The 15,488-nt window shown below is 43.5% G+C and overlaps 1 long non-coding RNA gene across 1 annotated transcript; it reads right to left on the bottom strand.

Annotated features, from left to right (window-relative positions):
• Positions 1 to 326: 326 nt before the first annotated feature.
• LOC128773516 (uncharacterized) lies at positions 327 to 11,642 on the bottom strand. Its single transcript, XR_008417845.1, has 3 exons — positions 11,540 to 11,642; positions 5,128 to 5,369; positions 327 to 1,141 (listed from the first exon to the last, which is right to left on the bottom strand). It is a non-coding gene; the product is annotated as an uncharacterized LOC128773516 (long non-coding RNA).
• Positions 11,643 to 15,488: the final 3,846 nt, after the last annotated feature.

The raw sequence follows: 15,488 nt of genomic DNA, 5'->3' as shown, positions 1-15,488 counted from the left end.
TTCTGTTCTGCTGCCAGACTGTCTTCAGTGATTTGCCCATTAGTTAATTCATTCATTCATTCTTCCATTAAGTATTTATTAAGTGCCAAGCACTGTGGTAGGCACTAGGAATAGAGAAGTGAATACTGTTATGGAACCTGGTCTGGATCGCCTGGCAGAAGAACCAAGTGGCACTCAGAGATCTTGGAAGGCAGGAGGTTTATTTCACACTGGTTGGCTCAGTGGAGATCACCCTCCAGAGGTCTGAGTCCTGAGTGTAAGCAGAAGGAACAACTTATACTCTGTTACTTCCGCATTCTGCCTTAGTAGTAATTTGGTGTGCGTGGCAAGCCAGGTAGAAGGAAGAACCCAGAAGGGGAATCTTTGATTGGGGACTGGAATTTCCCTATCAGTCCTATCTGCCATCTTATAACAGATTTTCCCCTATCATTGCTCCCTTTGATGCCCTTTTAAACAGATCTAGGCTGTATTAGAGGGCATCATATTTATTCATTATGGGTTGGTCCTTTCCCTTAGTTCCCTGACTTTGGTTGTGACTATTCCTGACTGGCTTACAAAGTAACAGCATTCTTCTTGGGGGAAGATGCAGGTGCCCTCTTTCTCAGCAGTGAGGAGGTCAGGTACCTGTCTGTTCTGGAAGGCAACTCTTGCCAGGGAACTTATTTGGCTCTGCAGGGACACTAAGGATTTGGCCACTTGTTAATCCCACAGAAGAGCCTGTGCCTCCTATGCCAGTCCCTGTCCCCGTGGCTATTCCTGCCCCTAGAAGGATAGGTAGCAACACTACTCATTTAGTCTGGGCCTTAGGGCTGAAAGTTTATAAATGGAACCCAGATCGGAGGCAACCAATACCAACAAAACATCCTACCCATAAGAGGAAAGTGAGTGTGAACAGGAACCTCTCGCCGTTTTCCCAGCTTTCTGGGGCAACCTCTGCCAATCTGATGGCAAGGAGTAAGGACAGTCTATTTTATCGGACTGATGATTCCTCAAGCTTCTGCCATGCGTAGACCAGCCAGCTTCCAGGGTGTGGCTGGAGCAGGGCTGAAGATCAGACTTGGGTCAGTCTTCCAAGTCTGGGTCTCCTCAGGATTAGCTCTCTTGACTCTGGAGTGGTGGACCCATGGAGTGATACCTGTGACTTTGAGGGCAGTAGGGATGGTTGGAATAATGGTATGAGACCCAGTTTGCTGTAGTTTGAGAGGGTCTTTTTTCCCAATCTTTGACCCAGACTGAGTCCCCTGGTGAGAAAGGGTGTGCAGGGGATCCTAAAGAGATTGGGGCCATCTCTATCGTTGTAACTCATTTAGGGTGGTCCCTAAAGCTTGAAGTTGTTTTCTTATTCCCTTATCCCCTGTTTGGTGTAGGTTTCCTGGGAGGCTCCCTAAACATGGAGTGCGGGGCTCCCATTTATTAGTTTAAAAGGGGAGAAACCTTGAGTTCGTGGTGTGCAATGGACACACAGGAGGGCCAGGGGCAACAGGTCTGGCCATGGGAGGTCTGTTTTCTGACAGAACTTGGCTAAGGTTCCCTTGAGGGGGCAATTCATCCACTCTGCTTTCCCTGAGTTTTGAGGCTGGTAAGCAGTCCACCACAAACGCAGGCCCGTTATTGTTGTGGATTGTGGCCGGTAAGCCAAACCAGGGGACAATTTCTTCTTTGAACTCCTGGTGCGGGGTCGTGGTGTGGAAAAGGGAGAGAGCTATGGTCTACCTCCTTATTAGCTGCTATCTTGGCTACTTTATCTTTTAGGAAATTCTCTTGTGCCGTATAGGGTTGTCTCCCTTCTGGTATCCTTTGCAGTGTAGAACTGCAACTTTTTTGGGAAGGCAGACAGCCTCAAGGAGCTTTAGTATTTCCTCCTTGTTTTTGATGGTCTTCCTTGCTGCGGTGAGGAGGCCCCTCTCTTTGTAGATTGAGATTGTTTGCCCTCGCTGATGGTGAGGGCCCGGACTAGGGCATGTAATTTAGCCCATTGTGCTGACCATCCCACGGGTAGGGCATTGGCCTCTAGGACTTCATCTTTGGTTGTCACTGCATACCCTGCCTTTTGAACGCCCTCTGTGACGAAACTGCTACTATCACTGAACAAGGTGAAGTCTGGGTTCTGTAGGGCCTGGTCATGCAGATCTGGGCAAGCTTGCAAATACTTCATCAGTCACCTCAGAACAGTCATGATCTGGTTTTCCTTCCTCAGAAGGTAGGAAAGTTGTGGGGTTCAGTGTGACCCGTGGATTCTCACAGAGGAGCCCCTGGTATTGTGCTAGCTGAGAGTTGGAGAGGAAGCGGTGTCCTTGAGTGTTCATGAGAGATCTTGTCCCAGGGTGAGCTTAGAATTGTTGCTGCTAATGCCCTAAGACACGGCACCCATCCTGTCGCAACTGGGTCCAGCTTCTTAGACAGGTATGCTACTGGCCATTGCCAAGGGCCAATGGTCTGTGTGAGAACCCCGAGAGTGACCTGTTCCTTCCAATGCACAAAGAGATTAAAAGGCTTTTCTATATTTGGCAGGCCAAGGGCTGGTGCCTGCCCCAAGGTGGCCTTTATCTCTAGGAAGGCGGCTTCAGCCTCCTCTGTCCAAACAGGGGGTTCTCGATTCAGCCCTACCAAGAGGTTACAGAGAGGTCTTGCTATTGCTGAGAATATGGGAATCCAGATTTGGCAGAACCCTGCAGCCCCCAGGAATTTTCATAGTCCTCTCTTAGTTTGGGGCTAGAGTAGAGAGGGGTTGACATTTTTTCTCTCTGGCCCTAGTGCTCTTTTTCCTTGGGTGAGAAGGAAGCCTAAATATGGGACTTGTTGTTGGCAGATCTGTGCCTTTTTCCATGAGACTTGATACCCTGAGTCTGACAGGAGTTGGAGGAGGGCCCCTGTGCCCTCTGTGCAATTCTCTCAGGTATTGCTGGCAAGGAGGAGTCATCCACATACTGGAGAAGGGTGCAGTGTGTGGCCTCCTTTGGAAAGCTGGCAAGGTCTCCGGCTAGTGCCTCCCCACAGAGGGTAGGTGAGATTTTAAAGCCTTGTGGGAGGCACGTGCAAGTCATTTGACACCCAGTGTCTAGTTCCATCTATTTGAAAGCAAACAAATGTTGGCTCTGGGGGGCCAAACGGAGGCAGAAGAAGGCATCCTTTAAGTCTAGGCAGGTACACCAGCTGGCAGAGCCTGAGATCTGGCTGAGCAGGGTGTACGGGTTTTGGACCACTGGGTGTAAGACTTGAACTGGTCGGTACCCTCCTCCAGGCTTCTTGACTGGCAAGAGTGGGGTGTTCCAAGGCGATTGGCATTTCACCAGAATGCCTGCTTCTTGGATGCCTGCCTTTGCTTCTTGTGGGAGGGGGTATTGCCACTGTCTCTGTGGTGAAGCCCCTGGGATTAACTCTATAATGACAGGGACCTGGTAATGGGCAAGTCTGGAGGGGTTGTCCTCAGGCCACACAGTGGGGAAAGCAGTCCTGAATTCGGGTGGGCCACTTGATTGGGACTGGGCACAGAATAGCCTCTATTCTTTCTCTCTTGGTGTAGTGATTGCCATTATAAGGGGGCCTGATTCTTCTTGTCTTGGATCCATTCGGAGGCTTGTGCGTCCTGTTGGCTTAAAGGTTATTCAGGTTCCCAGCTTGGAGAGTATGTCCCGACAAGGAGAGAGATAGGGCACTCAGGTAGGTAGAGGTACTCGTGCCGTACCATGTGGCCCCTGAGTTCACATAAAAGTCATAGTTTGGCCCCCTAATTTTATTTTGACCATGGGCTCATGAGGGCCAAGAAGAAGTGAGTCCCCCTCAATCTGAATCTATTCCTGCTAGGCCTATGAGGTCTTTTTTGCAGGGTTTTTCTGTGTGCCAGCTGGGTTTGGGACTTTCCCTGGTTGGGACATTTATTCTTTCAACATCCTTTCTCCTAGCAGTAGGTGCATTGATCCCTTGCTAAGGAGGTTCTAGGCCTCCCCTCTTTTGGTGGCTGGACCTTCCCTGTCCTTTTGTCCTGGCTCTCTTGTGCCTTGGGATCAAACGGGGTATCAATGCAGTAAGCCTCACGTAGCCTCTCATAATAATCCCTGGGGGATTCCCCTTGCTGCTGGGCCTATTCATGGGCTTCTTAGCCCCTGCTCGGATCTCCCAGAGGAGAGCCTCTTGGTATAGGTTGATGTGGACTGGTATCTGGAGAGTGTCTGAGCCTAGCTGAGCATGCAGTCTGGCCACTGGTCTGGGAGAGAGAGGATCTGCTGAGTCCAGAGGTGGTGGGAAGACTAAAGGGACAGAGTGGGGAAGATTGCAAGATTGGTTCCTCCTCCAGGTCACTGGCGAGAATTTGTGGAGGTCAGGACTTCTGTTGACCTTCCTTGGGCTACTTTGTCAAGGCAGCTAAAACCCTAGCCTGTCCCTGTTTGTTGTAGGTAAATCACACCCAAGGGGGACGGGTTTGGGCAATCTCTAACGAGGAGTCTGATACATACAGGATATACAGGATACATACAGGAACTGATTGGGGTGATCTGGGTCTCTGGTGACAGAGTCTAACACACCAGATGCAGCGGACCATTGGGACATCTAAGGTTCCCTCTGAGGGCCATCCTACCCCAAAAGTGGGCCATTCTAACTCACACAGGGTCCTTAACTTGCCAGGGGTTATCTTAATTCCATAGTCTCCTGAAAACCTCTTCTTTGGTCTGTCCTGACCCCATAATGTTCCTATGAGACGGAGTTGCAAAGACAGACAGAAAGGTAGGAGCACCCCCTCTAATGAGGAAACCAGTCAGATGCCCATCTGGCCGTGTCCTGAAGGAACTTAGGTGACACTTAGCTGTAGTGGTCTCAGCTTTGTGACTTACGATCGGAAACTATTCTGATGCCGCCATGGACTGTATGTGGTTCACTACGGAATCACAGACAGGCCCACTCTGTGGACTTTTCGGGACCTTAAAGGTGCCCGCCCATGGAGCCACAGAATCGAACTTGGCAGGCAAGCCAGACTGAGCTGCACATTCGCACTCACATACACACCAGAGGTTATTACATTTCTTCCCACAGAATTCCTACCTGTGAGATCTCTGAGGTCTGCGGGGAGTGATCAGGTCCCCCTTCCATCCCTATGCATGGGCCGGACTGAATTGGGGACCCAGCCCTTACCAATATCTGATGTCGGGTCCAGGTCCTCACCTGCCAAGTCTCCTCGAGTCCGGCGGGAATGGCAGAGCGGGGCCAGCCTGAGGCGACCAAGTGGGAGACTGCCAAAAATCAGGCAGGGTGCACCTTCTCCATTTCGATTCCTTACCGCCTCTCCGTTTTCCCAAACTGGTGGCAACAATGGGCCAGCGTGGTTGGGTTTCCCGGTGAGAGAACCAAATGTTACGGAATCTGGTCTGGATCACCTGGTGGAAGAACCAAGTGGCACTCAGAGATCTTGGAAGGCAGGAGGTTTATTTCAAACTGGGGGGCTCAGAGGAGATCACTCTCCAGAGGTCTGAGCCCCGAGCATAAGCAGAGGGAACAATTTATAGTCTGTTACTTCTGCATTCCGCATTAGTAGTAATTTGATGTGTGTGGCAAGCGGGATAGGAAGAAGAACCTGGAAGGGGAGTCTTTGGTCGGTCAGGGACTGGAATTTCCCTATCAGTCCTGTCTGCCATCTTATAACAGATTTTTCCCTATCAATACAATAAGCAGCATTCTCCATGGAGCTTTCCTTCTCATAATGGGAGAGAAGTAAGTAAAATATATATTATGTTATCTGTACAAGTCCTAAGGAAGATAAGAATGTAGGGAAGGGAAAAGGGAGTGATGAGTACACAGATGTATGCACACACAGTCACAGTGACCCAAAGGGACTGAGGGAATCCTGGGGCAGGAGTAGGAAATAACAATGGTCCTGAGGCAAGAACATGCCTAGTTAGTTGAAGAAACAGAAAGAGAGCTTAGTGAGGTTGAAGGAGAGTAACAGGAGGTGAAGTCAGAGGAGCAATAGGGAGTGTGTGTGTGCGCGCGTGTGCGCGCGTGTGCGCGCGTGTGTGTTAGTGTATATGTGCACTGCTCACATGCAGCTTGAGTACAGCTATACAGCCATTGTGAGGGCTTTGGCTGTGATTCTCAGTGACATGATGTAACTGCTTTACCAGGGTCTCAGGCTGCTGTGCTGAGGAGAGACTGTAGAAGACCAGGGTGGAGGCAGTGAGACCAGTTCTCCAGTTCTCTGACATCAACAGGATGTCCAACAGCTCAGTTTAATTCTGACACTAACTACCCGGAATTAGCCCAGAGACCACACATTAAGGGCTCAGTCCTGCAACACTGCCCCACTTCAGTCCCAGGCCACAATAGAGTACCCAGGCTACCATGACCTCCTCACCTCAGGTTCTAATTGCTTAGAACAACTCACACTTTACTTACTATTACCAGTTTGCTGTGAAGGATACAACTCAGAAAAACCAAAAGGAAGAGCTGCATGGGACAAGGTATGGTATAGAGAAGGGCACAGAGTTTCCATGCCCTCTGGGACTGGTCCCCTTCCAACTCCTTGATATGTTCACCAACTCAGAAGCTCCCCCAAACTCATCTTTTAGAAGTTTTGGGAACTCTTTGGACAAAGACTAAATGAATGTATTTTTTTATTATACCACGCTTTGGTTTCAGTGTCAATCTTTTGGGTTACTACAAAGGAGAATATTCTCAAATCCATGCTACCTTTTAGTTTGCTTCAGATTATTTTTTGAATAGATAATATATTTATATGATCCAAACCCCAAAACGATATAACAGTTATATGGTAAAAAATCTTGCACTCACATCTATCTCATCTGCTTCATGTATAGACCAGGCATTCATTCATTCATTCATTCACTTATTTTAATTTAGTTTAGTTTCTGCTTTTTTTCCTGGGAGTTTCTGAATTGCCTTTCTTTTTTAAAAAAAAAGTTTTTAATGTTTATTTAGTTTTGAGAGAGAGAGTGAGACAGAGCATGAGTGGGGGAGGGGCAGAGAGAGAGGGAGACATAGAATCCAAAGCAAACTCCAGGCTCTGAGCTGCCAGCACAGAACCCAATGTGGGGCTCGAACTCATGAACCGCTAGATCATGACCTGACAGAAGTTGGGCTGAGCCGACTAAGCCACCCAGGCACTCCTGAATTGCCTTTCTTTTTGAGGAAAGAAGGAATATGTGCCTTCTTTACTACATATTAAACATTTTTTAGCTTCTTATTCCTTTTATTTATTGTTTACAATAGCTAATTCCACTTATATTAGGTATCTACAATAGTCAAATTTATAGAAATGGAGAGTAGAATGATAGTTGCCAGGGACTGGGTGGTTGGGGAAAAGATTTCCTGTTTAATGGATATAGAGTTTCTGTTTTGCAAGATGAAAAAATTCTGAAGATTGGTTGTACAACAATGTGAATATACTTAACACTACTGAACTGTAAATTTAAAAATGGTTATTTTATTTGTAATTTCCGAAAATTAAAAAATGCTTTTTTAAAAAAGGTTAAAAAACAAAAGTTTTACTAATATCTGTGAAAGTTAGGACTCTACGTTTAAATAATAATAGTAATAATATAATATTACTATTATGATAAATAATAATTAAAATAATTATAATAAAGTTGCAGCTATTAATTATTGAGCATTTACTTAGTTACAGGATCTCTTTCAATTCTTAACACAACTCCCTGAGGTAGGCATCACCACCCCCATTTTAAGATGACAGTATTGACAAACGTGCCAAGGCCATCAGAAGGTCTCCCCACACTTTGAGATTGCTAGATGGTTTGGGTGGCAATAAGAAGCAGAAGAAAGAGGGCCACATTAGCAGCTAGGACCTTGGGTGCTTTGCTCAACCTCAGTGAGCTCCTCTGGATCAGAGATTTCCCCACTGTGCCCTGAGGAACTCCAGCAGTTTCACAGAGACCCCCATTCTCACCCAGAAAGTGTGGGGATAGAGAGGTCAGGTGAACAGAGCTAAAGTCCTGCTGAACCAAAGCGGTTTGCATTTTTCTGTTTTCCATTTTGGACTTTCACCCTGAAGAATGGGCTCTGCTGCTAAAAAGAAATTTGAAAAACACTGGATTCGATTATCTCTGAGCTCACATTTTATAGCTCAAATGAATCTTCCTAAACACTGCATCTCTGGAACTTGTATGTGGGCAGTGTGACATAATTTGCAGGGCTCAGAGCAAAAGGAAAATGCAGGGCCCCTTGTTCATCAAGCAGTTAAAAAAAAAAGTGCCATTAAAGGCACCAAAACATGAAACTTCTTCCTTTCTTCTGTGGTCTTTTCTCTCAACTTGTCATGGTGTTTTTATTTGCTATTTTATGGCATTTTTAAAAAAAATTTTTTTTAACATTTATTTTTGAGAGAGAGACAGAGCGTGAGCAGGGAAGGGGCAGAGGGAGGGAGGCACAGAATCCAAAGCAGGCTCCAGGCTCCAAGTGTCAGCACAGAGCCCCACAGGGGGCTTGAACCCACAAACCATGAGATCATGACCTGGGCTGAAGTTGGACGCTTAACTGACTGAGCCACCCAGGCACCCTGCTATTTTATGTCATTCTAAGTAAAGAGAAATTAAAATTTTAAATTATTGACATAAAGTTTACCATTTGTATTTATATTGGGAAATACTAGTTTCAAATGCAAATATGAGTATTCGACTCATATGCAGAATCGCTAAAATTATATAATTTGTATTTCATAGCTCATGCATGCATATGTGTTTTGTTCTTACCAGAACAGTAGAAACACTACACAAAACTAACTCAGCTGTTTTTATTTGACATCTTGAGAGGCACACATTCTACCACCACTTACTCCCTTCTGATAAATAAGAAAGGACTAAGAAGAAGGGGAGCTGTGGGTTGCCCAATCTTTTCCTTCCTCCTTCTATGTCATCATTTTCAGCAGCAGTGGTTAGCTAATACAAGATAACAGGAGTAAGAAAGGATGGGATTGGGTTCCTTGGTGATTGGTGTTTCATAGGCTACCACTGCCTTCTTTTTGAGTGCAGAGGAAGCTGTGATAGCCTCTTGGGGCTGTCAGCACCCCTGTTTATTCAGTTGCTTTGATTTTACTTGCTTTGAGTCTCAGTGAACACGTTGTGGGCCCACTGGAATCCTGTGCTCATAAGGATGTGAGTACTATATTGCAAAGGAGGTGGTAAGGAACAGCAGTGGACATACATAATGTGTCTATGTTCTCTGTTCACATATGTGCTCCACTGTCCCATTGGACTGCATTTAAGAATACAGGTTCAGAGATGCCTGGGTGGCTCAGTCGGTTAAGGTTCCGAATGATTGATGGCTCAGGTCATGATCTCATGGTTCATGGGTTTGAGAGCCCAGCATTAGGCTCTGCGCTGACAGCATGGAGCCTGCTTGGGATTCTCTCTCTCTCCCTCTCTCTCTCTGCCCCTCCCCCACTCGTGCATACACACTCTCTCTCAAAATAAATGAATAAACTTAAAAATATATATAAAGAATGTCCATGTGACTTTGGTTAATAAGATGTGCATAAAGTAACATATGTCTCTTCTGGCCAGAAGCACTTACGAGCTGGTGTGTGATTAATTATTTATCTCCCTTTCCACACCACCATGACTAACAATACCCACATGGTGGAGTCTCCACCAGCCTGGGTCTCTAAGTGAGAACAGTGTGAAGCAGAGCCCACCCTCCCACTACCTTCCTGCTGACCCAGAGTGGACCTGTAGCAAAAGAAAAACATAAACCTTTGTTATAAAGATTTGGGAGTTGTTTGCTATTAGTCTGGGCTATTGCCTTAAAATTATCTTTGGAATAGTTATAAAATGTATATTAAAAGCCAAACACTATAGCTTTTTTTAAAGTTTATTTATTTTGAGAGAAAGAGAGAGGGTGAACAGAGGAGAGTTAGAGAAAAAGGGAGAGAGAGAATCCCAAGGAGTTTCAGTGCTGTGAGCCCAGAGCCCGGTGCAGGGCTCGATCCCACAGACCATGAGATCATGACCTGAGCCGAAATCAAGAGTAGGAAACTTAACCGACTGAGCCAGCCAAGCTCCCACTCTATAGCTTTTTAAAAAGGTGACTCAGTTTTTTTCTTGAAATAGAAATTACCTTTGGTAAGTTTTGTATTTGTTGAATATTTAATCATCATTAATTTTTATATGTGTGCTGTTTGAAGGGCAAAACACAAGAGTAAAATTCTAAAGGTTGAACCTAATTTTCCTTTGTATCTAAGGATCTCCACTGATATCCCAGAGTCACTGTAATATCCTAGAGTCCATATTTCATGCTGTTGGGCAAAACATTTCCTTTTAGCAAACTTGGGTGAATAGAGAAGATAATAACTCTGAGGAATCTTTTCCCTGGCTTCACTTCCAGTACTGGAGTGATCAGGAGAATTATTTCCCCCAAAATAGATACAAGGAAAAACAAAAGGCCTGGATGACTGGGGCCTGAATAACTCTATACAACTGAAGTTCTCCCAAAGATATCACATATATGGTGCTTTTACTACTGATATTAAACTCCTCTTCTTTCTCTGATATCTGAAAGGATATACACTCCATCATTGAGGAGAGCTATTTATAAGAACATGGAAAACTTGTTTTAAAAGCAACTATCAAAACTGGCAGGGAAAGAGATTTGATGGATTCTTTTGTATCCAGAATTAATGCTCCAAGGAGAGAAAATGCCAATGAATGCAAAGGTCTGAGTAGCAAATTAACAATTCTCATGGTTGGTCTTGATATTTGATGTCAGATAAATTTCAATGAACTGAGTCTCCAGTTTCTTTCACAGAGAAACATAAAAGTCTGCTCTCTATAGACTTTAACAGATGGAAAAGAAATATACTGAATTATGTAAAATGCTAACTCTGAGATCCAGTTATTTGAAGGCTCATAAAAGTCCAAGTATACTCCATATGTTTGGAAATACCTGGTCACTGACATTCGTAGACTTAATGTTTTCTGACTTCACTATCTTTGGATGGCCCTGAAGTTTCGATACAAGCAGAACCGTGTAATTTTGTGAGAGCACAAATGTGAATAAATTGCCACAAGTCTGGGGTATCCAAGTCACTAACACCAATCCAGGAGGTGTGCCTAGCCTGCTGCCCACCAGCCCCAGCTCAGTGCAGTCTTGCTGTTCTCCATCATCAGCTGCATATGCAGTAAATCTCAAGAAGTATAAGAGGTATCATGTGTGTGCGCGCGTGTGTGTGTGTGTGTGTGTGTCTGTGTGTGTGTGTGTAGCCCTGCAAAGAAAAAGAAAGCTAGTCTCTTGTTCTAATGTTGTTGGAGAAAAGGTAAAACTCTCAGAAAGTAATTATTCTTAGGCAGAAAATACTTTGGGGATAATTACAAGCCATTGTTAAAATCTCTTTCATTTGAGGTTGATGATGTGATAAGTCACCCATATTCTATCTAAAGACACACAGACTCTGGGGAGGGGGGTGCGGGGAGAGGTTAGTTTACAACACTATTTAGCATCTTCCTGGCCAGGGCACAACTACTTTTCAAGTGAGAAATAAAACAATAAAAATTCAGTGAGGAAATGCACTGGAAATAATTACCTTTTACAGAAATGGGATTCAGGAGGTCTATAGAGGCATGTCCATGAAGCAATAGGCAATGTAGCTTCTACTACTGCAAAGAAAGCACCAAAAGTAAAAGTTGATTCAACAGTCTGCATAATGTGACACTAATAGGGGAGGTGGCCTCAGCTGACCCTCCTCTCAAGCTGAAGAAATTCATGCCCTAGCATAAATTCCCTATTCAACTTCAGGGAATCACCCTACATTCAAAGGCAATTACTTTGTTTCAGAAATACATTAAATGTTCATGCCAGGAAATGGATAGAGTTGCAAAGGAGACAAAAGGCAGTTGTCAATCATATTCTTTAAATTTATTTTTAAGTATTTATTTATTTCTTGGGAGACAGAGAGACAGAGTGCAAGCAGGGGAGGGGCAGAGAGAGAGGGAGACAAGAATCTGAAGCAGGCTCCAGGCTCTGAGCTGTCAGCACAGAGCCTGATTCGGGGCTTGAACCCACAAAGTGCGGCATCATGACCTGGGCCAAAGTTGGACACTCAACCGACTGAGCCACCCAGGCACCCCGATCATATTCTTTAAGGAAGCATTTATAGCATCAAGAATACCTTCTGAGGTGGGTCCTTGGCTTTCTGCATTCATATTGTATCTTCCTCTACGCTCTCCTTCTCACACTTCTTCCAGCTCTGAAGGCAGGGGAACCCTGCCGATCTCCTGTGACTTGTCATTCTCCACTGTTCACACTTTCGAACAAGCACAATTGCATGGTCTCATCAGCATAGACTGGATTTTGCAGTTTCAGACCACTTTACAGATAATGTTAAATCAATCATTGTACAAGGTAGAATAGGTTTATTTTAATTTATCTTAATAGTTCTATAAAAGACTCTGTTCCTGTATTTAGACAATATTTTAAAGTTTGAGGGAATTTAGAACTTCAGTGATAATATAGTGCAGTTCATGGGGAAAATTGTATCTTGTGTTGGTATTTATAAACTTACTTATTCCCAACAAATGCATGACTTTAGGTGTCCAGACAGATACCAAGGACCTATGTTTTTTCGGATTAAACAGTTAACCATTTACATATATTTTTCTCTGCTTCATTCTGTATATTTTAAAACCATTCTGTTTAAATAATGTCTCATTTTCAAGTAACAAAAAAATTTACAAAGTTGCAAGGAGAGAAAGAGTCAATGTAAATCAACTGTAACTCAGCTCTGGTGCTATGTGCCCCTAAGCCTAACAGAGCATGAAGGACTTGGAAATTAAGTCACTGTTTGAGAGTTAATCTTGTAAAGAAAACACTTATTAGATTGGAGTTCTAAAGAAGTTGGCTAAAAAGACAGACTGTCTCCCAAGTCAAAAGTCGGAAATACCTGGAAATCTAATAAAGATTTGCCCACTGCAGCTTTATCACTAATGTTACTACACCTGCAGAAATTACGTCCATTTCTTGAAGTATGGCAGACTAGGTAACCTGGTCAACCCTTCAGGTAAAAACAAATTTAAAAAAATAAAATAAAATTTACAACCATCTTTTTTAATGCATTAGTGATCTAGCAAGAAAGTGAGGAATACTCAGGCCAAAAACTGAGTGAAAAGGGATAAAATAACCCAGAGATATAAGCTGAGTAATAAAATTGATTTTTTTCATTGAGGGCATTTGCTGAACTTTGGTTTTTATGGCTTCATAGGTACTGAACACAAACTTTGGTTTTTATGGCTTCATAGGTACTGAAGACAAGAGACAAATTTCAGGGACCCCAAGAGTTGGGAGGGGACATCTATAATGAAATTAGGACCTTAAAAGCCTCACCCTTATTCTAGTGTAAGACGAGCAAGCAATAAATCTATTCACCCCAGAGAAACCACAGAAGACTGCAAGGAGAATTTTCTGCCTCAAATCTTACTAAGTAAAAGGGGTAAACAAAATCTCACTTGAGAATTTATAATCAAATGAATTTGCTTTATCTACATGATCAGGCTGAGGATTTAGCTTAAAGTGTTCTTGGGCAGAATGTGCCCTCAGGCACCTGGCAGAAGGAAACCTACCTTCATTCCAGACCTCAAAAATTCCCAGAGATAAACTTCTATAGAATATGGTATATAATAAAAAACTATGATATACAAAAGAAAACAAAGACACTATGATGAAAGCTGGCAGAAATCAGAGTTAATGCCATCAGCTCATCAAAGACTTCAGGTACAGGAGTTATCAGAAACAGAATATGAAATAAAAGAAAATTATGGAGGAAATAAATAAAGAACAATAACATGAGTGAATCTCTGGAATCTAGTCCTGAAATCATTATTGCACTATTGCACTATATGCTAACTAACTTGGATGTAAATTAAAACAACAACAATAACAACAACAACAACAACAACACTAACATGAGGAATGACCAAGCATATTAGAGAATGAACCAAATAAACCTTATAGAAAGGAAACTTGGTAATTGAAATTATAAATCAAATGGGTTTAACAGAAGACTAGATATAAAGAGAATTAGTGAAGGGGCGCCTGGGTGGCTCAGGTCATGATCTCACAGTCTGTGTGTTTAAGCCCCGTGTTGGGCTCTGTGCTGTCAGTTTGGAGCCTGGAGCCTGCTTCAGATTCTGTGTCTCCCTCTCTCTCTGCCCCTCCCCCACTCACGCTCTGTCTGTCTCTATCAAAAAATGAATAAATGTTTTTAAAAAATTAAAAAAAAAGAATTAGTGAAGCAGAATGTAGATCACAAAAATCTGCCATAATTTTACAGAAAGAAACAGATATAGAGAATACAAAAGAGAAAGACACAAAGTGAGAAGGTTTAAAATGTACCTGAATAGAGTTCTACAGTGTAATAGTTGGTGTTACTGTGTCAACTTGCCTAGGGCATGGTACCCAGATATTTGGCCAAATATTATTCTAGATATTTCGGTAAGGGCATTTTTTAGGCAAGATAAACATTTTTTTTTAATTTTTTTTTAACGTTTTATTTATTTTTGAGACAGAGAGAGACAGAGCATGAATGGGGGAGGGTCACAGAGAGAAGGAGACACAGAATCTGAAACAGGCTCCAGGCTCTGAGCTGTCAGCACAGAGCCCGACGCGGGGCTCGAACCCACGGACCGTGAGATCATGACCTGAGCTGAAGTCGGACGCTTAACCGACTGAGCCACCCAGGCGCCCCGGCAAGATAAACATTTTAATCATTAGACTTTGAGTAAAACAGATGACCTTCCATTATGTGGATGGGCCTCATGAAATCAGTTGAAGGCCCTGAGAGAAGACTGATCTCTTCAAGCAGAAAGGAATTCTACCAGCACACTGTCTTTGGACACAGACTGCCACTCTTCTGTAAGTCTCCAGCCTGCCAGCCTACTCTGGATTTTAGATTCACCAAGCCTCCACAATCATATGAGCAAATTACATAAAATCTCTCTCTCTCTCTCTCTCTCTCTCTCTCTCTCCAGACACAAATGCACACACACAGACGCACACATGCAGTGTTCGTTCTGTTTTTCTGGAAAACCCTGACTAATATGTGCAAGGAAAGAGAGTGCAGCAATATTGAAGACATAATGCCTGAGAATTTCCCATAACTGATGAAAGACACCAATGTACAGATTTAAGAATATTCATGAATCCCTATGCATGATAAATACAAAGAAATCTGTAACTATACATGGCATAGTAAAGCTGGAGAACACCAGAAGCAAGGATAAAATCATAAAAGCATCCACAGAAGACAGAATACTTTCAAATGAATGACAGTGAGACTGACAGCACAGTGCTGGACAGCAACATTGGAAGTCAGAAGATCATGGAAGGATATCTTCATCTACCAAAAGGAAATAACTGCACCCTGGGATTCTATGCCAGAAAAGATTCCTTTTAAGAGTGATGAATAAAGGAATAGAGATATGTTCAGACAAACAAAAGTGAAAGAAAGAAGTGAAAAATGAAACCATCAAAAAGTGAAA

The sequence above is a fragment of the Panthera pardus genome, unplaced genomic scaffold (genome assembly GCF_024362965.1).
Source record: "Panthera pardus isolate Hobbes unplaced genomic scaffold, ASM2436296v1 HiC_scaffold_25, whole genome shotgun sequence".
Taxonomy (NCBI): Eukaryota; Metazoa; Chordata; class Mammalia; order Carnivora; family Felidae; genus Panthera; species Panthera pardus.
Note: the sequence above shows the minus strand (reverse complement) of the source record. Positions and strands in the feature narration are given on the sequence as shown.